This window comes from Thermobia domestica, chromosome 7, assembly GCF_964235325.1.
Source record: "Thermobia domestica chromosome 7, izTheDome1.hap1.1, whole genome shotgun sequence".
Classification (NCBI taxonomy): domain Eukaryota; kingdom Metazoa; phylum Arthropoda; class Insecta; order Zygentoma; family Lepismatidae; genus Thermobia; species Thermobia domestica.
The window spans coordinates 142,768,725-142,792,506 of record NC_137460.1 but is presented as its reverse complement, the minus strand read 5'-3'; the positions used below and the strand labels follow the sequence as shown (position 1 = coordinate 142,792,506).

The 23,782-nt window shown below is 37.5% G+C and overlaps 1 protein-coding gene across 2 annotated transcripts in view; it reads right to left on the bottom strand.

The window, feature by feature from the left end:
• Nucleotides 1–23,782, bottom strand: part of LOC145690430 (S-phase kinase-associated protein 2-like) — a 211,071-nt gene that overhangs the window by 56,117 nt on the left and 131,172 nt on the right. Inside the window, exon 5 of one of the 2 annotated variants that reach the window (XR_014132213.1) lies at nucleotides 3,692–3,765. The exons of the other annotated variant lie outside the window; for it this stretch is intronic. The gene's annotated coding sequence lies outside the window, so the exon portion shown is untranslated. The remainder of the gene's footprint in view (nucleotides 1–3,691; nucleotides 3,766–23,782) is intronic. 2 annotated transcript variants of the gene reach the window in all.

Sequence of the window (23,782 nt, the reverse complement as noted above, 5' to 3'; positions counted from 1 at the left end):
ACGTGGCGTACGTTGCTGCCAGAAATGGTATGGGTCAATGAAAACGACCCATGACCCACCACTCACCGTGACCCACATAACCCACTCTGATCCACTACTCACCAAAACACAGTCATCAACTCTGACCAATGATCCACGTCCTCCTCTCCACTGATAAAAGAGTTTACACTTATAATAAAACAAGGCTGTGAAATAATCACTAATTGGAGTTGGTGATTACTTCCTTCCGCACATGTCATCCTAAAATCATTCATTGTGTTTGAAACATTGTTCTTTTGTAAGTTCAAGTCAGCTGGGATGAATGTACTGTAGTTCTTTGCTTTGCTTTGAGAAAAGTTTGCAGGATTCTAGGACTAACAGCTATATTATTTATAGTCTTTTTTTTTTCTTTAACCCAGAAGTAGGGTTTAGGTTTTATTTAGGCAGCTTCGAACTGTATTCCCTTTCCTGGAATAGCATGTTAAGAAATAAAAAAAAAAAATCTAAAAATTGACAAAATCTTTGATTTGCAAATTTGGAAGGGTGAATCCGGACAGTAGGTTGGCGATTCCGGACACTGAACTTTGAAGGAAGATATATAAATGATAGTTATATTTTGGCTTACTATCTTGTTACACTAACATTCTAACATGATAAGTACAGAATATAAATACAAATACATGATAAATACATACAAATTACTAACAGCAATTTCTATACTAAATACTGTTGAAACTGTAAGCTAAATGTACAGTAGTGTAACTAACACTATTGTGTTTAATCATTAAACATAGTAATCGCATTTGTTTCCATTAGAACTACATTGTACTACTATTTTTTGCTAGTAACAACTAGATAATTAGTAAAATGAAATGAAATGAAATCTTTAAGTTTTACGTCCCACGGTTATGCCGGTTAGGCTAACGGAGACGGTGATTATGAGAAATGAGTGAAAATGGTTGAATGAAGAAAGTGGGAGGAAACGGGAGAACCGCGAGAAAACCCACGAGCACAGTGTTTGTTCACCACAAAGTCCACACGGCGCGAGCTGGGATCGAACTAGGGACCCCAAGCACCGGAGGTGAACGCCCTACCACTGAGCCACCGCGCCCCCAATTAGTAAAATGTATAATATGTGTGCACTAAGACTAGCATTTATTTATTTTGCGTTAATGACGTCTGCCAGTTTCCTGAAGCACTAGTCATAATTCAGACACATCGTCCACAGATAAAATACAGTTCCTTATCACCTCCCACACATCTTTCATGAAACCAGGTCTTACACACAGTACAGGACACCCAGGAACCGTATTTGCTTGATGATGGTGCATAATGATTCTTCCCACAAAATCCACAGTTGTTTTCATCCATACCTTGATTGTGTTTGAGGAGACAGTTTGAAACAAACTGCAATACGTGACACTTAATCTTTTAGCAACACCTGACTTTTGGGATGTGGATTTGGAAGAAGCAACAGCAGGAAAAGATGTGAACTGTTTAACTGAGGGCTCTGAAGTCGATTGAGACGTGTTTGAGGTTGAGTCTGATGACAGAGAAGAGGAATTGTTTCCAGCTACTGGCGGATCAAGTTCATTCGACAAAAGAAATTCATGTTCCCGAACTTATTGCGGACCAAATGGGAATATGCTAGATGATGTAGCCATTCAGTAGTGTAGAATTTTTGAACACCTTGTGATTAGCATTTGTGTTTGTAGATCCTAAGATAATTTTATAGCTTTTTCTGGTGATTCCTCGGAGTCCATTTATGGCAAAAATGAATAGACGCTAGATATAAGCAATAGACCTCCGTACTATTCCACACTCATAAACGTGAAAAGAGAGAGAGGAGAGAGTGTTCTGAATCCTCTTAGTTCATTAACCACATTTTCCGGATTCAGCTTAACGTAATAAACGTATCCGAATTCACCCTTCCTCAAACGTCCGGATTTGCCCGTTTTGAGCACTGTAAACTTGTGCACGCGTTGAGCAACCACTCGCAAAGAAATGGAATTCTTCCAATATGCAGCGAGTAAAGTAGGGTCTTCGCTTCGATATATATATATATATATATATATATATATATATATATATATATATATATATATATATAAGTTACATCAGGTCAAAAGACGTGCATGCACTTTCCTGTTTCTTCTTTCTCCCACCGTCGAAACTACGTACTCTTTGCACTTCTTACTCACAAGGGAAGGTCACGCTGTGGCTCCGCTGAGATCCGAACGAGACAATTGTGTTTGCATTTGATATGTTATAACTAGACGAATTCCAAAGTTATACATACCACCGGGCGGAATGTCGTGAGTTACGGTACAACATATTTTGTAATGTAAAAGATACAAAGCTGGCAGAATAGTTTGAGCAGAATCATTTGTTCGGAAACGGTTGGGCAAATGGAAAACTCGGCCAATACGTATCCCATCATTTTCTAGGACACACTTTTTCGGATAAAAAATTTTGTCCCAGGGTTCCCCGCAGGGTCCCAGACGGGGTTCAACTCAAAATTTTCAAATGACAAGGGAGGTTAAGTAGAAGATCGTTTGAGAGCTGTTGTAAAATGAAAGAAAATGGAGTAGTCTCCACTCTCTACGACAACCCTGTGCAAAACGACGACGGGTCTAAATGTAAACAAAAACAATTGAAAAGTCAATGGTCACCCGTATAAATCGGAAACGGTGACACAAATGTGAAAATAGGAAAGGAAGTGTGGCATTATTTTCAAAGTACAACAATTTAAGTTAAAACGTGTTGTCCCAGGGTCCCAAGTGGGGTCCAACTAAAAAGTTTCAAATGGCAAGAGGAGATAAGTAGCTCATCGTTTGTAAGCTCTTGTTAAATTAAAGTAGATGGAGCAAGTCTCGACTTTCTACGACAACCCTGTCCAAAATTGCGGGTCAAAATGAAAACAAAAGCTTAATTGAAAATCTATAGCCACTTTGAATCCAAAATGGCCGCTTATAACCTATGTCATTCATAACAGTACAAATCTAAATATACATATACTTTTCTTTATTATGTATTTAGAAACAATAGGAAAACTAATGAACAAGTAAATTTCGATTCACTTCAACTATTATTTCATTCGGTAATAACACATATATGTTATGTTCTTAATGTACGTTTGTCACGGTTTTCTCGGCATCATTTACGTGAATATAACGAATATGCGATGAGCACAACTCTGATTTCCTACTCATACTGCTAAACAAAAGTTGAATACCTTCGGATATTTTTGTAATTTTGTCATATGTAGTTCATGTATAGAGAACTTTACGCACCAGTAAGGTTGGTGGCCCTATTGTAACGTATTCGTGATGGTTACATTTGTATAGTGGCGTATTTACGATTTTGTTTCGGGGGGGCTTTGCTAACTTTCGGAGGGGGCTTTGCCTGAAAATGTGAATTTTTTGCAAAATATTTCATATGCTTTACTATAGTAAGTAAGATTTCGGGGGGGCTTAAGCCCGGAAGCCCCCCCCCCCTAAATACGCCACTGCATTTGTATGTCATTCGTTGGTTTGATCGCAATATTTCAAGCAATACCAAATATACAAAAACATTCATTTACAAGATTGGCGAGCAGTACCAAACCACGTGTAAGTCATTTCAGTACATCAAGCTGCGTCAAATTTTATTGGTCTTGTCACAGTATTAAAAGAAATAACAAATTTATATACAAACTCATTTTAAAACGCACCAGCTTCGTTGCTGTGGGGTGAACGCCATTTTCGATGTTACTGCCCCCTAGCAGCCCTGGTCGGAACTAGGATTCTGAAAAGATAGATGGGAAAATACTTTGAGTTTACTGAGCTCTGTACAAAATTTCATGTAAATATTCAATTAAATGTTAATTATATGGCACTTTAAAATCAGGTACTGTTTCTGTGCTAACCCTGTATATCTGTCTCCGTGTGTGTGTGTCTAATGTAATTGTTCCTACACATATAGATGTGTTTAAAAAATTAAAGTAACGAGAACTGCTCCGACCCCAAATCCGAATTTTATTCGAAATCTGGATTCATCTAAATCCGGATTTTCTCCGAAATCCAAAAAGTTAAAAAAAAAAAAAAATCCGGCTTCGGAAAATAAAATCTCTAGATTCCGGATTTTTTGGTGTGTGCATGCTTATGTGTATGAGCCCCCCTTGAGTTCCTGGACACAAGACTGCAAAATGTTCATGACAACTTTGCCCTTTGAAGTGTCTCCTTTCTCACCTCAACCATAGGTTAGTGGGCAACATGGAAATTTTAACACTTTCGATCCTGGGCAGATCTGACCTTGTTTATTACAGCATCCTGGGGTTTTTAGGCCTTTAAAAAAATTTAAAAAATAACACATTGCTAAACAATAATAAAAGCACTAGAAACATTGCAAACAGGTGATGTAAGAAGAGGTAGTTCTGTTTGAAATATGTACTTTTTGAACAAAAAAAAAAAAAAATCAATAGAAAAATAATACTCCCGCTGCGTGTGAAGTGCGAGTAGTGACAATGGTGTGTAATAAGGAGCGGTAAATCTGCAGGAACTGACCGCAGTAGTTCCGTTATTATGAAGCGACGATTCTGCATGATGTTTTCCCGAACAAGATCCACAAAGCCATCTGTGATGACGGTTGGCCTCCCACTGCGCTCTTCATCATTCATATTTTAGCGTCCTGCTGCAAATTGTCTACACCAGTAACGCACCATCTGCTTGCTCATGACGTTAGGTCCATAGAGACCTGGCACAACTAATGATGGATTTAAACCGGCGCTATGCCTTGTGCATTCAAAAACTTTGTAACTGCTCGCACTTCACACGCGGCGGGAGCTGGAACAGGAAACCACTTCCATCTTCAACCACTGCCACGATGCTTGTGAGAGCACTAGAAAAGTTCCATTCAGTGTTGCCAGACTCACAGCTCGGAATTATTCCAAAACCTGATCGAAATTATGCTAGGTCCTCATAATTACTAATTCAGGAGTTTCTAAAGAAAAAAAAATCTCCAAAATTAGAAATAACAACTCAGGATGTAGAAAAGCCTTTCTATTTTTTCCTTTTATGTTCATACTAACCTATTTTTTTAAAAAAATGATTGAAGTTCCAAAAACAAACATTAAAATTTCTGGAAACTAGAATTTTTTGTACCTTTTGATTTTTTTTTTCATTTTGAAAGAAAATGACCTCAAAGGATTAGGATTAGAAAAGGATTAGGTCAGTCAAAGGATTAGAAAACCCTGGGTGGATTCAAAAATGCATCTCTGGGATGGACTGGGTCAAACATGGCAAAAGGCCTTTGACCTAATCACCTGCAGTTGTGTGCTATATGCTTCATCTTAACGTCAAGAAGCTATCGCCTCCAATAAATATCGTTTTCTAACTCATTTTCAGAAACACTAAATTGTTTTTACTCCCACGCCCCTTCTCTAAAGGCATCCGTACCGTAAAGGTATGACCTCCCGACGTTTCAAACTTGCTTCGAACAATAAAACTATCTGTGTGGTTTACCGACTGTATGAATCAATGGGAGAGGATATATTTCTGCAATTCTTTTTCTTCCCACGACCAACTTCTTTCTCATCTCCAGGTTTTGCAGCTTTTTGATAAACTTGCTGAAATTATGCTAGATTTGGGCAGGATGCTAAAAGCAAGATGCTAGATGCTAAAGATATGCAAATTATGCTAGATCTAGCATTATTATACTAGATCTGGCACCGCTGGTTCCATTAGCGCATGCACCAAGCTAGGACCTTACTATCTCACTTCAACGCAGTCGCTGCGCGCCACATATGGTTTCCTAGCTATGGGATGCGTGGGAAAGTTACTTGCTGGATGAGCCTCACACAAACATTATTATATGGGCGTTCTCATGTACAATATAGTGCCGTGCTGTAGGGGGACCAAGTGGGGCGACGGGCCTGGCCGCCAAGTAAGGGGGTGCAAAATTCGGAAGGAAAAAAGAATATAATGGAAGAAACAAGTAATAAAAAGTGCTCAAAATCAAGGAAAAGCAGGGTTTATTCTTGAAAATTTCCTTGCGCTTTGCGCCAACCATGGTGGCGCTTCGCAGGCGGTCTGTTGATTTCACTCATATGTACAGGGGGAAGGCACCGATGTATACTCTAGCCCCGGGCGCTGATTTTCCACGGCACAGCACTCTTCATGTATTCACCTACTTTTTTAAATTTCGAAATCAGGATCTAAATCTGAATCTTTAATTTCACCTTCCACACGGGATCTAAACTGTACTCTTCTAAAATCTTTGATATTTCTTCTATATTCATTTTACTTGCTTCAAACAAGACAACTTCTGTAAAATTAAATAGTTTTCGAAACAAAATATTCCACTATATTATCGAACGTACTGAGGTTCACACGCAGAAAGTTGATCACAACAATCAATCTGCAAATTCGCTAGATGTCAGGTGAATAATATTTCTTCAAGAACTGAGTCTCAGTAAGTATTTAAAACAGTCAATAACCGACTGGAACCCATAATAAGTTACATAGAGGCTATTACATAAAAATAAAATAAAATAAAATAAAATAAAATAAAACAGACTCGGGCTCCGGCATTTTGGAATAAATAGACAAAACGGGTCTGATTCGGGCTTAGGATCGAAAGTGTTAAAACTTTTCTCTCTTGGGAGAGCTGTTTTATGCTCTGACCAAGTCTCTTCTTCCTAACTGCATCTAGATATTCTATCCTTGATCTTCCTCTAACTGGTTTTCCTTCTACCTTTCAACATGGTGATCAGGGGTGTAGCCACGGGGGTCCCATCGAGGCCTGGCCCCCCAAATGATTTCCTGGCCCCCCTAATGACCAGATGTTAAAACATCATCGTGAAATTACCTCGCTTCAGACATTTAAAAATAACAAAGTCTACATATAATTAATAAATTACGGTAAAATAGCATGGGAAAATAGTATTTTACCATACCGATCACAAAATAGTGTGGTATTTCTTCCTTATAGCGATCCGAAAATAATATGGTTTACTTTTTGTGACAGCAGATTACACAATTTACGGCGATTTGTATTTGACAGTTTGAAGACAAACGTTTGGACAAGGTACTATAAATTCTGCCATAAAACAATGGTACTAAACTAAATTGTAAGTACATTATATTATTTATATGCTGTAATTAGTGTTGTAAGAGAACATTTTTATCAGATGGAAAATTTGGTGAAAAACAGCGTTTTTATTCAGTTTTTTCAGTTTGGATTTCATTCGCTTTTTAAAATGCTATTTCAGTATTTTTAGTCACGAATAATAAACATTTTTGTCAGAAATCTTAAATAAATCAAGTGAAATTTCAAAGAAAATCAGTCTTATATATAAAAGTAACCAAGAAAGTTCTGTCGCTGGTTGTGGATGTCTGCGATAATTGGCCCTCACACCGTGAGTTGAATGTGAATGGAGATAAGGCGAAAGTCAGTTCTTGGTGTTTATATATCCAACATACTACCTGGTTGTGGCAGTTCAGTTACACCGTGAACTTGGGTAAGGACAGACTAAACATGGAACCACCACAGAGCGTCATAGGGCGTGTATGCTCTACGAGTTCAAACTGGGGTCAAACGCCGCAGCAGTGTGGCGGAAGATATGCCAGGTCTTTGGTGAGGGTGTCGTGACTGAGCAGACAGTGCAGTGGTGGTTAACAAATTTAAGGACGGTGACGAGACACTCGAAGACACACCACGTGCCGAAAGACCAAGACATGTACAAAATGTAGATCTTCAGACAGCAATTTAGCCGAACAGTTGCCAGAGATGTGAGAGAAACTGCACTACCCTCATGCCGTAAACGTCGTCAACACCTAGTGGTCAACTTGCGGTAAATGTCGATCGTCGCTATAGCGACGCGTCCAAGAATTGCCGCTAGGGTCACACTGGCGGCAGTGTTTAGTCGAGTCGAAATATATATGTCTAGTCGGGGTGTTGAAGTTTCCACCGCGTAGCAGGGAGAACTTCGTTTTGGTCCTCGCTTTTTAGATTCTTCGCGGAGAATCGCGAAGGGACCAACACGAACTATCGCCAGTCATCTGCATGCGGCTATTATTATATATTATTTTTCCTGACGAATTGTTCCTAAAGTGAGCTCCGAGGGTCAAGAATAACCTCTGCCTCAACATCATGAAGTGAAAAATCTTGAGATAAGTGCGATAATTGTATGAATTTAGATTACAACTGTCGTCGATCATTGGCAAGTGAGTATGCGAGAACTATGAAATAGACACGCGTCATATTTTTTTCAAAATTACATGGCGAACACATTTTATCTAATCCCAAACAGTTATCGTCGAATATACACGGTTAAAGGAGTACTCTGATTGACCAAATTAAAAAGATCTTAACGATTAATCCCTTTACAAGCGACGTTTCCTTCATCGCCTTCGTAGCGAAGTAGAAAGAACACTCGCCTAGTAATCATAAGGTGGATGGTTCGAGTCGTAATTTTTTTGATACTTTTTTTTAGTGTTTTTTGACTACCTTAATGTAAAGCAATCACACACATAGCCGATTTAACATATTTTGGAGTAATTTTGTGGTTTATTGGCGCTTTGTTGCGTTTCTGCTCCTGGTGGTATAATTTTCAAAACGGAAGAGGGGTCACCGGGGATCGTTGCTGCGGCGCCGCCAATGTTTGGCGAGATGTCGCTAATTTGCCCATTTGTGGTCCACGAACGCTTACGGCATGGGGACAATTCAGTGTGAGTGGCGAAACCATTCGGCAGCACCTTCATCAACTGAGGAAACACTAGAAGTTGGGTCGATGGGTCCCACATAATGTGACTCCGGATCAAAAGGCAACGTAAGCATACACCTGTGTTTCTTCGCTGTCTCGACTAAGGAAGGAGCCATTTCTGGACAGGGAGTTGGCATGTGATGAGAAGTGGGTCCTGTACTAAGTCCCACGGCGCCGTCATAATTGGTTAGCATCCCATGAACGGTTCCAACACAGCCGAAACTAGCACTGCACCAGAAGAAAGTCCTCCTGTGTGTTGATGAACTGCTCGCGGCATCGTGCATCGGGAACTGCTATCAGCTAGTCATAGCATAAATGCCACTGTATACTATCAGCAGTTGAGCCGTGTCCAAGAAAAACTTAAAAACTCGGGAGCCAGCACTTCTGAATCCCAAAAGGGTCCTTATGTTACAGGAGAACGCTAAGTCTCACGTGGCCAGGATGACCCGGAACACCATTTTACGTCTTGGATAGGAAACACTATTGCATCCGCCATACTCCCTGGACATTGCACCATCCGATTATCATCTGTTCCCTTCCTTGGACAATCACCTTAAAGGATGCCAGCTGAAACCTAGTAGAGGTGCAAAATGCACTTGATACCTTCTTCGCTTCACGGCCCACTAACCTCTAGCGCGATGGAATCCATGGCCTTCCAGAACGTTTGCAGAAGGTTGTCGATCTCTTCGAGGTACGTGTTAGGTGACATATGAATGTTCGGAGGTGGTGGGTGAGAAAGCGATAGAACTTTCTTGGCTACCTTGATAGATAGGTTCTGTGTATTGAAATAGTTATGCACAAAGGTATAATGTTTGGTCCGGGGCAGCAGGTTTTGGTTAAACATAATAAAAACTACCTACAGTATAATATAAATTAAGAAAGTAATAATAATAATAATAATAATAATAATAATAATAATAATAATAATATGCTAAAAACAGTGTTTTTAGTTTTCCAGAAGGAAACCAAAATTTTCCAGTTTTTTCAGGCTTCAAAAACACTAGCTGCAACACTTTTTTTTTTTTTTTTTTTTTGTAGCTGGCCCCCTTTCAAAAACGACGGGCCTCTCCTACAGAAACCTGCTGGCTACACCCCTGATGGTGATTCAATCGGAGTGCCGAATAAGATGGCCAAGCATGCTTACGTCTTCGATCCTTTTCCTTTCGGTCCATGATAAGCGCAGCCAGGACCGTCGCGTGGGTGGGGCGACCGGCCGCAACCAGGGGCACCTGGACGACAAATCAACAATATTCAAGGAATTCACACTATGTTGGTAAATTACTTTTAAAAAATAATGTTAATTCAGATATTTTAATAATGATCAGGCCACGACTAAGTAAAATTTATTTATTTATTTACTTCATAAGGACACAACAGACTTAAAGTCCAATTATAGTGTCGTGTACATACTTATCTAACATACACTATTATACACGCACAAATATACGTCGTTTAATAATTCAGAAGTTATTGCCTGACACTTACTTTGAACTTGTTTTCGGATATACTAAATGCATCTACTACATGAAGTCTACTTATTTCCTTATGTGAAGCACACATTCTCCATCCATAGAGGAGACTTATGTAATATGTTAGTTCTTGCTTTTTTACAATAGAATAGTCCATTGTTTGTTGTTCTAGTCTTACCTGTTGGGACACGTAATAACACTTCTGAAACTAATTGTGAACAGTCATTTTACCGTTTAATAATTTATGTACGACATCCATCTTTTTTTTTTCTAATGTTTGAAAACTAAAATTCGTTACTAAGTCTTCGTAGGGGACATACTTTGGGTAGAAACCGGTTTTCTTCTATGCAAGCATTTCTAAAAATAATTAAAAAAAAAAAAAGTATATTTTCTATTGCATCAAAGTATTTAGTGGCATTTGGTGTCCAAACAGTACAACAGTATTCTAACTTTGACCTCACATACGAAAAACATAATCTTATAAATGTTTATTCTTTGTAGTAATCCTGTCCTATCCTATTAATTAAACCTAGGTTTCTATATGCACTATTCGTTATTGCGTCAACATGTTGAGCAAAGGTTAATTTCCTATAAAATATTACTCCTAGAACTTTGATGTTTTGGGGGTAGACAAGGAAGTGCCTCTTATTGTATAGGTAAAATAAATAATATTTTCTTTCCTCGTGAAAGATACAGATTTACATTTGGACACATTCAGGACTTATTTATTCTCATCACACCATATTTGAACGCTTTGTAGATCCTGTTGAAGTTTCACGCAGTCATCAATTGAACTTAGTTTGGAGTATAATTTCAGATTGTCGGCAAAAAAAAAAAAAAAAAAAAAACGAAAAGTTTTAATACACAGAGGAATATCATTAATAACAAGAAGAAACAATAGAGGACTTAAATTAGATCTTTGAGGGACTCCCGATAGAGCAGCGTTTCCCAACCGGTGTGCCGCGAATGGGCCGCTGGTGTGCCGCGAGGAACTCGTAGCAAAATTATTAATCCTATAGCAGTTTATTAAATCTAGTTGTAAAAATGGTTAATTACATAAGAACAAGCCTCTTAAAAGAATATTATTTTCAGGTCTATGTTCTGCAATGGATCAAGAATACACTTAGTTGCTTATTCACACAGAAGTGAGGTGGTTGTCTCGTGGTCACGTATTGTCAAGATTTTATGCAATTAAAGAACAACTTCTTTTCTTTCTGTCAGAAGAAAGTGAATATGCCGATTTCCTTAGTGATGATTCTTGGTGTAATGAATTTGCTTTTCTTGCCGACATTTCCAAACATTGAATGCGCTGAACAAAAGCACGCGGGGGACAAAATTTGCTCATTTAGGGAGAAACTCTCATTTTGGGAGGACATAAATAGAAAACAAAACGAATGTGATATATTTGAGTTTACAAAGTGCTTTAAAATTGACACAAATTTCTCAACACTCATTTCAGACATATTCTCTTTGTTGTGTACCAATGTTGAGAAATATTTTCCTACGCTTGAGTTGACTTCATTTGACTAGGTGAGGGACCCGTTTGCGCCTTCTTTCCTACAGTTAGCAGAATTAAATATCCGGGAAGAAAGTGAATTGGTCGATGTGAGGAATGACCAAGGTTTGACGCTTCGCAGTAAGTCATGGCATCATTTTGGATTTCTCTCGGCGAGAATATTCAGCTATTTCCACAAAGGCTGTGAAAGTTCTCGTTCACTTTTCTACATGCTACTTAAGTGAAACAGGATTTTCTGCAATGTATCCTCGTCGCCATAAGTGCCTTTACATCGCAGTGACGGGTATGTGACCGCGCAGTACTCCAAGGAAGGGATGGTTGTATAAGAATTTGTGATTAATTTTGAAGAGTTTTTATTTTGACTAGGGAATTAACATAGGTGAAGGGAGTAAAGACACAGATTTGAAGCATCAGTTCACTGCTATTGAAGCATCAGTGCACGAAAAGATTCGTATTCTCAGTTTTTCTATTTATTGTTTTATATGTTAAGTTAAACACCACAATATGTATCACTGATATCGCAGATCGTATTATTTTTTAAAATCGTGTTTGTAACCTATTGTCAAAACATTCACCTCCAGAAATGATGTAGAGAGAAGAGAAAGAGATACGACATCTGTAATATATGTATATGTGATTCACTAAGTAACTGTAGAAATTAGTTAAAGGACAGATAAGAGAGCGAAAAGGAGCTCTAGAAGTCTGAACTTTTTAGAAACGTCCTAGATAGGTGAAAATATAGTTAAAAATTGCCAAAGGTATCAGGTAAATTACCTCTCTTTTCTTATATTCTAGTATACTTTTTCTTTCACATCCAAACATCTCTATCCAGAATTACGAGATAAAGGTGGAGAGAGAAACATTCCCATTTCAAGAATTATATCAGGAAAAAAATCTTTTGACTTAGACTAGATTCGAACTCGCAACCCTTGCATCCATGGCTCAGCGCTCTACCGATTGAGCTAACAACTACTGTTGGAAAAGCCACATTTCTACAACTACCGGTTGCTGAATGGTGTGTATTAACCAAGTTTGCCGTGATAATTGCTTCATATAGCTATAATAATAATAATAATAATAATAATAATAATAATAATAATAAAGTAGAAGAAGAACAGAATCTAAAAATTCACATATGTTAAAAGTTTGACGTGCAGAGTAAGTCCTAATATGAGATTTTATTAATTATATATAATAAATGTAAGCGTGGTTTATTCGTGCGTGCTACTCAAAGTGCGCAACTCACTACCTAGTCCCATAAGGGTTGTACGCGTATGGTACAGTAGCCTTGCGTCCTCCAACCGTGAAGAATGTTTCTGTTTGAACCTATGCGTGTCCTAAGAGGAAGGAGGAGATTGAAAGAAAGAAAAGTGGTTTAGAAATTATGCAAACGTAGAATATCTCACGAGGCGAGGTGATATAGAGTTCAGCGTGTCTTTCAGCTACTACTCTATACAAGACGTACATCCACGACTTAACGTGGAACCCGAACCACACGACTCCTGACGGGAATCGAAACCCGTATCACCTCTAGTTCTATCATGAGAGACACAGGAACATGTAAAAATAATCGAAAATGAACGTTATTAATGTTAAATCCATAGCTTTTGAGTGCATGAATTATGTATGATACCCTCTATATCGTTCACATCAAATTTTAGCATTATCTGTATGGAGGTTTAATAGGAGGGGTGAAAATTAAAAATTCCTAATTGAAATATATGAGTGGCTATTCAATAGCTTTCGGGGTCACTGAAATGCATAATTACACTCCCGATACTATTAAAGCCCAAAGCTTTACTCTTTCGTTAGCAGGAAGTTTATTCATTTACTTAACTCAGGACACCTTAAAGTTAAGGATATGAAACTCGATGCATATATTTCTAATTCAAAATTATTAGATACGTATTGTAGCTTAGACTTCTAAGGAGTGGAAGGGACAATTTACGCAATGATTTCCTTCACATTCGAATAAAATACTGCCTCATTATATTGCAAAAACTCATTTCGAGTGGTGTCATTGCTAATAGTTTTCCGTATTTGTTTATATCCCCACTCATTTATAACAGTATCTCACTTTTCCTGTGACGGGAGCAACACCTAAGCGAGCATTCAGTAAAGTAAATGCCATTAAAATCTATATTCATAGCACAGTGGTGCAAATAAAGTTGAACTCTTTGGCAATTTTATCATGGGAAGCGAATAAAGCCACCACATTGGAAAAGCAGCTAATGAATTCCTCTCCGAAAAAGATCACCCGCACATTTATTTTACAGGTGGTGGTTTATAGCTATACTTAAGTTTGACGAAATTGCTCCAGTGAGGCGAGACACTGAAGTCATTCGTAATAAGGGGGAAGGGACATGTAAAAGTAGTCAAATATGAACAATATTAGTATCGAAATCATAGTTTTCGTGGTCGCAGATGAATAGTGACGCTGTCGATGTTGCTTAGGTAGAAGTTAAGCCTTGGTTGGCATGGAGGTCAGAGTGGGAGGGTGACAGGTAAAAAATAAATAAAATAAAATCAAAACATCCTATATTTGTGTCGAATATATATTTTTCGGTATCTCTGACATAAATAGTAATATTCCAGATGTGGTATATGACCAAGGTCGGCCCCATTCGCATGTGGTTTCAGAGGAGAGAATCGGTAAAGATTTCAGAACAGTTCCTTTGACTTAAGTTTCAGTACACTGAGAGGGAAGAGTGGTAACACACAAATACTGGTGTCACATCCGGACCTATCAGACGTATGATTTCTGGGGAACTGTCGTTGCTCCAGGGAGGCATTACCCCCTGATCAGTCCCTAACATTCTTACTGCTTTACAGGGGCGTAGGCAGGAATTTATTTCAGTGATCGAAAGCATTTTTAGGGGTAAATTGTGCACCCTCCAGGAGCCCATGTAGCATCGTACGTTCAACGGTACTTTTTCTGAGTCAAAACTTTGTCTCTCTCTCTCTCTCTCTCTCTCTCTCTCTCTCTCTATATATATATATATATATATATATATATATATAACAGTAACAGGGTCGGTTGTAGACATTTCGTAACTGTAAGCAAATACTATTTAGGCGCCCCGCCTATATGATAATAAAAGAATTGAATGCTGTAATGGACAAAAATTCTTCAGATAATTGTTACAATTACAAATTTCTTCAATATATAATAATTCAGTCTTCCAGTGAGTATTAGAGGAAGATGGCAAAATTAAACCTAATTAACTGTGGATGAATCATGACCAAAGTTCCAGTTTTAATAATTTATATCTTTTTATTATTATTATTATTATTAAATAAGCACAGGAAACAACTAAAATGTATACCTAAGATGTATTTTGACAAATACAGTTGAAACATAAAAGTCGAAATAGAATAAAACTAATGAGCTTCAAGTCTAACATTATCACAGGTTTGATTTTGACAAAGAGATATGCTCTTACACTTCATTAAAAGCATATTTAAATAGTGTTTTCTAGCGATACAAATATGGTAATTAGCTTAATTTCTCGTTTTCTTTGTTACTGTAAAGTTCATGTTATAAAGACACTTTTCTGGCTTTCAATTTGGCAAAATCTCTTATTATTGCATCCATATCAATTTCATTCAGAATGTCATCTTCAATGGCCATCAAAGCTAGTCCATTTAATCGTTCTTGAGATATACTTGATTTCAAATAATTCTTTATTAATTTTAGTTAAACTAGTTCAATACACAACAAATGACAAAAGTGTGTTTTAATTTATATGTAATTTGTCCCCGATCAGTGGCAGAACTTTAAAATCATGTTTCTCCGCAAAAATTCTTTTCAGGACCCCTTATGCCTATAGAACAATTCAATTCTTTCATGTTTCTTTCCAACATAGACGTTCGAAATCAGGCAGTAACACAATGTAAACACAAGTAATGATGCACCCATTGAGGTCCGAAGATTTTTTCGGAATAGCCTACAAAATGCAAATAATTTTGTGTATTTGCCCCCTGAAATTATGCTAATTGGGGGATCCAGACTCTCAGACTGCCTGTTCAGTGTTTCGTCCACACATATTTTAGGGGGCCACTCCCCCCGGGAGGAGATCAAAATAATACATCTATAATATAATAATAAATAAAAGAGTACCAGCAGTGGCCCTACTAAGTGTGCCCCCCGGAAGATGTTTTGTGAATAGAAAACTGCACCTATTAGGGATGCGCACGATACAAGATTTGTGGCTGTCTCGTCTCGAAAATGTGCTGTAAAAGTGATGGCTCGACTCGAAAAATGTATATTTCTCTATTGGAAGAGCCGTGTCTCGACTCGAATTTTGTCTGGAAATTTCTGTCTCGACCTGGCCCCTTGCGCATCCGTAGCACCTATGTCGTTACATCCCTGAACACAAGTAACTAATAATCAAAACTCTACTTTGCATTAGAATTATTACTAATTTAAAATATCGCTCCATCTAAATTTATTAGCAGAGAATGGATTAATAATTATTGTTATCTGTCATAATAAAACGAGCATCTGTATACGCTGCTGTGATTGAAAGTGAGAGTACTGAAAAAAAATACTTGTCATCCAAATGACCTTTCGTCGCTTTCGATTATATCCTTTCAAGTTATATACTTATATGCCACGTGAAAACTAATTGTATTCAAACAAATTTTGAAATACATGAAATTTAATTCAGACCCGTAACCGAAATGACCGTATCGTTCCATTTTAATTCAACAATTAAATTACTGCAATCAGGTTAAAATAAATTTGTCAGCTTCAAAAGAATGTCGACCTGCAAATGCTTCGTTAACAGTGACTGATATTGACAACTCCCCACCTCAATATTTGTCTAATTTTGTCCAGCACTCGAAAGAAACTTTTTTAGAGCCTTCGGTTGCCTCTTATCTTCTTTCACGTTTTGTAGCTTTCTTTTCCGATAAAATGCTCACTTGGTTTTATATTGTTGGTCATTATTATTACATGAAAAACAAAGTACTATTAAAAAGTGAAAGCACACAACATTATAAATTAAAAATATAAACAAAAACAAAATGACTTAGGATAGAAATGAAAATGTTGACGAATGACAAATGACTAATAGATATTAACAAAGTGAGCATTAAGCACTGGACAGCGATTGTGAGTCATTAGGAACTTAAGTTAAAATTTCCCTCAGAAATGATTTTTAAAGAACCCATTTGTACCGCCCGTCTTTTCTTAGTATTCGCTCCACTCCCTGGACGAATGGACAAGAAAGCCTACTTGCTTGCATGGGGGCTCGAAGAATGTTTTTAGGGGGGTAATCTCCCTCGTTACTATATGACGTTTGGTATTTTTATTTGTATTAAGAAAATCTTAAGAAATTATACATATACATTATACTTATCGTAAGCCAGGTGGGGCCTGGCCCTTTCGTCCCCTTTTGGGTGCCCATGCTTGCTTCAACTTTGATAATGTGCATTTCATTTACGGTGATCTTTCTCAACCCTTAACTGTTGAGAAAGGAATGAAGAGTCTGTTATATTTGTATTTTGTGCATATGGTGGGATTGGGGAAAGAATACCAGTCTTTAGCTCTACGGTCATAGTGCTTAATACAACATCTATTGGAAAGCTAAATTTACATTGATTTTATCTCATATTCGTAAAATATCCCTTTTCCCTCTTTAAAAGATCTATCCTGTGCCATGGAAATTTTCCTCAAACTAGCATCTCTTGTGAGTGTGGCATTGGCATCAATTTCTAGAGGATATCAGGCTTAGCGCCTATTTTGAATTCTCCCTGTATGTTGTTATTGTTCTTCAAACAAGAAATTGTAATTATTAAATAATAAAGAAGAGATTTCCCTATGTTGTCACCTCATCCCAATACAAATTCATGCTTACCATTCTCTTCCTAGTTTCCGTAACTTCATCAAAACAAGCTCAGCCACGCCGTTTCAGCAATTAACAAACTTCCCTATTGACCAAGATAATTGTGATGAGCTGGTCACCCACGTGCGGAGCACCAGGAAGAAGCGAAAGCAAAGAAGTAGAACAAAACCAGGGGACACGGGACCCTCGAGGTGAGAAGTGTGACAGAAGCCGCCAGAAACACACTTTGGACCCCTCTTCAGAAGAGTCGTCGTAGCAGCAATCGAAAGACGGTCGGCACGCCTGGGCCCTCACCAACCATTGCATGACAGAGGTGTCATTCTGAAGAGGCCAGGACATCTGGGAGCTGTTGCCCTGAGGTCGAGAGGTTCTTCACTCTCGAACGTGAGGTCCGGGATCGATACCAGACGGAAACACTCAACGAATTGGAGGATAAGGCTTCACCCGATATTTGAAGAGGCTCATCATATCGAAATGGCTGAGGTACAGTAAAACCCTTTCCTTTCCTAACCTTTGTGTCTCTGTGATTTCTTCTATTAGAAAACATGCATTTCATTTCATTCATCCCCAATTAATTACTTCAGCGCTGTACTGCTCAGATCCCCACGTACTTTCTCTCTTGCCATGCAAAGTGCTATCCCCACATTCTTTCAGTAAAGAACTGATAATTGAGCAAATAACTGTGGTTGTAACTCCACAGTACAATACAGCAAGAAATTGATGTGCGAGTCCATTTCATTTTTAAAGGGGTGTTTTACAGCCAACCAAGCGAAGATTCGACTTTATTGTCCTTTTGATGTATTTTGTCTGTATCTCAGTCTGTACAATATTTATTCGAAGCTATATGAGGAAAATTTTTCATCATAACATTTTTAAAATGAATATTTACATTTAAAACAAAATTCATTTTTCTAATTTGGTGCCCTGTTCACCTGGCGCCTCCTGCGAACGCGTAGTTCGCAGGATTCAAGATCCGGCCCTGCAGTAACAATGGAATTCTGTATTACCGCCCGACTATCGTTGTTGTGAAAACATTCATCAAAATATGACGTAGGAAAATGAGTTGCATTAAGGTCTAAGATCTAATATCAAAGTTGAAACATCGCAAGTAAAACAAAAACATATAATAGCAAAAAGTTTTGAAAATAATTTCAGTTTAAACTAGCTGCGACTACATTTAATTCAAAATTGAACTTCTGGAGCGCAACATATGAGCGTAACTAAAAGAAAAAATCAATAAGAACAGTCGGGATTTGAACCTAAAGAAAACAAGTAGGAGTCCGTTATACTAACCATTCATCTACTATATTTTGTTTACTAAAAATATTTTCCATGCAGCAAAATGCCATTTCACACTGAAACATTAACAACATAAGAACAAAGTTTTCAAGAAATTTTCCCAAAGCTTATGTATTAAAAGTATCCCGGTATTCGCCCAGTGGTACTGCAAAATCACTAGTCAGGATGCCTCGTATCGAAATTTGAACCTGGAGACTCCCAATTACAAAGGTCAACGCTAACCAGTAACCTAAGTTCGCTCAGTAAATGTCATGAAATTACTTTTCTGTAATTATTTTTGGAAAATGTTTATTATTTTCATGAAGCAAAGAGTGCATCTTCTACTTGGGTTGAGAACTATATACTATACTTCTAAGAGTCAACTAATAGTTGATGTTTATTATTTCCGTCGATTTTCTACGTCTGCTAAGTTATTTCAATTTTTTTTAAAGCTTTTCCTTCCGGTTATGACAATGATTAGAAATGAAGAGTCCTCTTCTTATACAATTCTTGATCATTGTAACATTTTTTAGTCTAAATTCTGAGTTATTGAAAATATTTAAATTAGTTAGAATGAAGAGGATAATACTAAGAAACATGATTAGAAAAAAAATAAACATTGTTGTTTAACGAATTGATAGAATCAAGCTTTTTCAAAACATAAAAAATACTGTATGGTATGGGATGATCATGGAAAAAGTAAAAATAGCCATCGTGGACACACTAACCAATCACTGTACGCAGGTAAGTCAAGGTTCGTTAACTTGAAAATGAAATGAAATGAAATCTTTGAGTTTTACGTCCCGCGGTTATGTCGGTTAGGCTAAAGGAGACGGTGATGATGACTAATGAATGAAATGGTGGAATGAAGAAAGTGGGAGGAAACGGGAGAACTCCGAGAAAACCCATGCACACGGTGTTTGTCCACCACAAAGTTCACTTGGCGGGGACTGGGATCGAACCCGTGACCCCAAGCACCAGAGGTGAACGTTCTATCACTGATTCGTTAACTTGGTTATATGAAGAAATCACTAACAGAAAATAGCTGATAGCTTTACGCCTAACCATCTCAGCGACCTCGAAACTATGAACTCTACATGAACACCGGTTGTCGTTTTCGATCATTTTATATGTTACTCCCTTCCCAAGGTTGCTTGAAGCTCCCTTCCAAGGTCGCAAGCTGTCTTGCCCCTTATCCTAATGCATGAAAAGCAAATAATATTTTCGCCAGCGAGGGGCAGGGAAGGAAGAACGCACACAACTCGCTGTATAGCTTTAGGGCAAATACCTAAAGGCACAAGCAATAAACCACCTGACCAAGAGCAATGTTGCGAAACATAAGGCAGGGTAAGCCCACGCTCAGCCTGTTCGGCACAAAATCACTGACCCTTCGAACAAGATAACATTATTGCGCTCTCAGAGTCAGGTTTTAATTGCATTTGTGTTGAAGTACGTTTTCTTGGATTTTTAAACATTTGATGAATTTCTTACACACTGTTGTGTATGATATTTTCTATGTGGAATATTATTGAATATTTTCTACTGTACACATTGTGTAAGTAGAACTCATCTGTATTTCTTACATTGACTTTGAAAACTTTAGCAATGCCCTCATGCGCTGTGTACGGCTTTAAAATGAACACACGAAATAGAAAAGTTGGTGAAGCGAATGTCAAGTTCCGTTCATTTCCAAAGCAGGGAGATTTACAGCAATTGTAAAGCAATAGGAGTGTAATTTTGTCATCTGTGGTTGGACCCAAAAAGCCGTAGGTCCACGCTGCTTATGCCCTTAGCAGAGCTGAGCTGATTTTGAGTTTAACATCCCGTTCAGCAGCGAGGCTATATGATATGTAGACCTACTGGTTAACGTGGAATCCGAATCACATGAGCTCCCACCGGGAATCGAACCTGGGTCTCCCACGCCAAACGCACGTACGCTCAGCTTGTGCCCTTAGTTTTATGAAATTTACCAAATGAATGAATATCTACATATTTTAACACAGTATATGAGTTCTTTGCTATATTGCTTTTGTAGTAATATTTTTGTCATTAATTTGCTTTATTATGTATCTTTCTATATAAAATAACAAGTTCTGGCTGGCTGATTGATCAACGCTAGGCCAAACCGCTTAAGCTAGAAACTTGAAGTTTAGAAAGGGCATATGATTTGTAATGTAAGGTTCCACTAAAAGAAGAATATTTGGAAATTTGAAGGGAAAAGAGAGAAAGAGGAGTGGCAATTATCTTAAAATGCCCATACCTTGGAATCTTTGAGTGTTAACGACATGAAATTTGGTATATGGACTTCTCATTTAAAATAATTAGATATGTATCTAAGCGTTTTTATGATATTTGCCCTAGAAAGGAAGAAAATAGGGTAAAGTTACAATTGTTATAATTGGATGGTCATAACTCGAAAATCGTTAAGGTTATTGACATGAAAATTGGTTGAGTTGATTTTGAGTTTAACGTCCCATTCAGTAGCGAAGCTATATGAAACGTTAACCTACTGATTAACGTGGAATTCGAAATACATGAGCTCCCGCCGGGAATGAAAATTGGTGTTTAGGTTTTGCAAGTAAAACAATTAAAGACATGTTTCTGCGTTTTTTCATTTTTCCTTAGAAAAAAAAGGTTTAAATTGTAATTGGTAAAATAGATTGGCCATATTCCAAAATCCCTTAAGAGTATATATATTACGGTTAGAAGAAAAACAGCAGGAAGTCAAAGTTGGGAGTTGAAATTGTTACAATAAGATAGCCATATCTCGAAACCACTTAAGATCAGAGGTCTTAGGGATATGAGAAGTGAGAGGTCGGAGAAAGAGCAAATGCAAGCGTCTGGGGGCGGACTCCCCGCCTAGACGAAAGCAAGTTATGCAATAAAAAAATTTGCATCAGTTAGACTTTACACGGCGGTTTCTGGGTGTTGGTTTTTGAAGCTCCAAGTTAATCACATAACTTCAATTTACATGTCTTTATTTTCTAAAATTCAGCAGTTGTTTATAAGTGGGTATTTTGGACTCAAATTTTACATTTAAATTCATATGTTTTTTCGTTATTTATATCTGGTATCAACTTTGTTTTCTTTTTCAGAAAGATAGAAGAAATTTTCGATTATTTTTACATGTTCCTGTGTCTCCCATGATAGAACTGGAGGTGATATGGGTTTCGATTCCCGTCAGGAGTCGTGTGGTTCGGGTTCCACGTTAAGTCGTAGATGCACGTCTTGTATAGAGTAGTAGCTGAAAGACACGCTTCTAAACCACTTTTCTTTCTTTCAATCTCCTTCCTCTTTGGGCACGCATAGGTTCAAACAGAAACATTCTTCACGGTTGGAGGACGCAAGGCTACTGTACCATAAGCGTACAACCCTTATGGGACTAGGTAGTGAGTTGCGCAGTTTGAGTAGCACACACGAATAAACCACGCTTACATTTATTATATATAATTAATAAAATCTCATATTAGGACTTACTCTGCACGTCAAACTTTTAACATATGTGACTTTTTAGATTCTGTTCTTCTTCTGCTTTATTATTATTATTATTATTATTATTATTATTATTATTATTATTATTATTATTATTATTATTATAGCTATATGAAGCAATTATCACGGCAAACTTGGTTAATACACACCATTCAGCAACCGGTAGTTGTAGAAATGTGGCTTTTCCAACAGTAGTTGTTAGCTCAATCGGTAGAGCGCTGAGCCATGGATGCAAGGGTTGCGAGTTCGAATCTAGTCTAAGTCAAAAGATTTTTTTCCTGATATAATTCTTGAAATGGGAATGTTTCTCTCTCCACCTTTATCTCGTAATTCTGAATAGAGATGTTTGGATGTGAAAGGAAAAGTATACTAGAATATAAGAAAAGAGAGGTAATTTACCTGATACCTTTGGCAATTTTTAACTATATTTTCACCTATCTAGGACGTTTCTAAAAAGTTCAGACTTCTAGAGCTCCTTTTCGCTCTCTTATCTGTCCTTTAACTAATTTCTACAGTTACTTAGTGAATCACATATACATATATTACAGATGTCGTATCTCTTTCTCTTCCCTCTACATCATGTCTGGAGGTGAATGTTTTGACAATAGGTTACAAACACGATTTTAAAAAATAATACGATCTGCGATATCAGTGATACATATTGTGGTGTTTAACTTAACATATAAAACAATAAATAGAAAAACTGAGGATACGAATCTTTTCGTGCACTGATGCTTCAATAGCAGTGAACTGATGCTTCAAATCTGTGTCTTTACTCCCTTCACCTATGTTAATTCCCTAGTCAAAATAAAAACTCTTCAAAATTAATCACAAATTCTTATAAAACCATCCCATCCTTGGAGTACTGCGCGGTCACATACCCGTCACTGCGATGTAAAGGCACTTATGGCGACGAGGATACACAATACAGTGTAAGAACAGGTCACAACTGTTATCTCCGGAACAAACATGAGGGTGTGTTTATCTATCCGTCCAGAATTGAAGAAGATTATGAAAGAATACCAAGTTCAAATTACACATTAATTTTGTTTCGTGCACCAACTTGTTTTACTCGTGGCCACTCGTGGACAGAAATAAATTTGTTTCGCCTTGATGTTATTATGCAACAATCGGGTTATGCTGGAAGGGGTCACATAATCTTAAAGCGGAATAAAAACCGCTTCTCGAGTTACATCCGAGAGAAATTGTCCTTCATTTGAACTCGGAACCAGGACTAATTGGCCACAAATCCTGATAAAAAAAAATACGTTGTACTGATCTTTACATGCTTCTTAATATAACTGTCAAGAGTCATTTCAGAAGGACAAAAAGATAAACAGTTGCACAAGTGAAACCATCACACAGAATTACATATGAACAATTTCAAAGTACGACGGAGTACAGAAGAACTAATTTAGTTCAAGTTAGTTAACAACGACTTTTATTGGTCCAAATT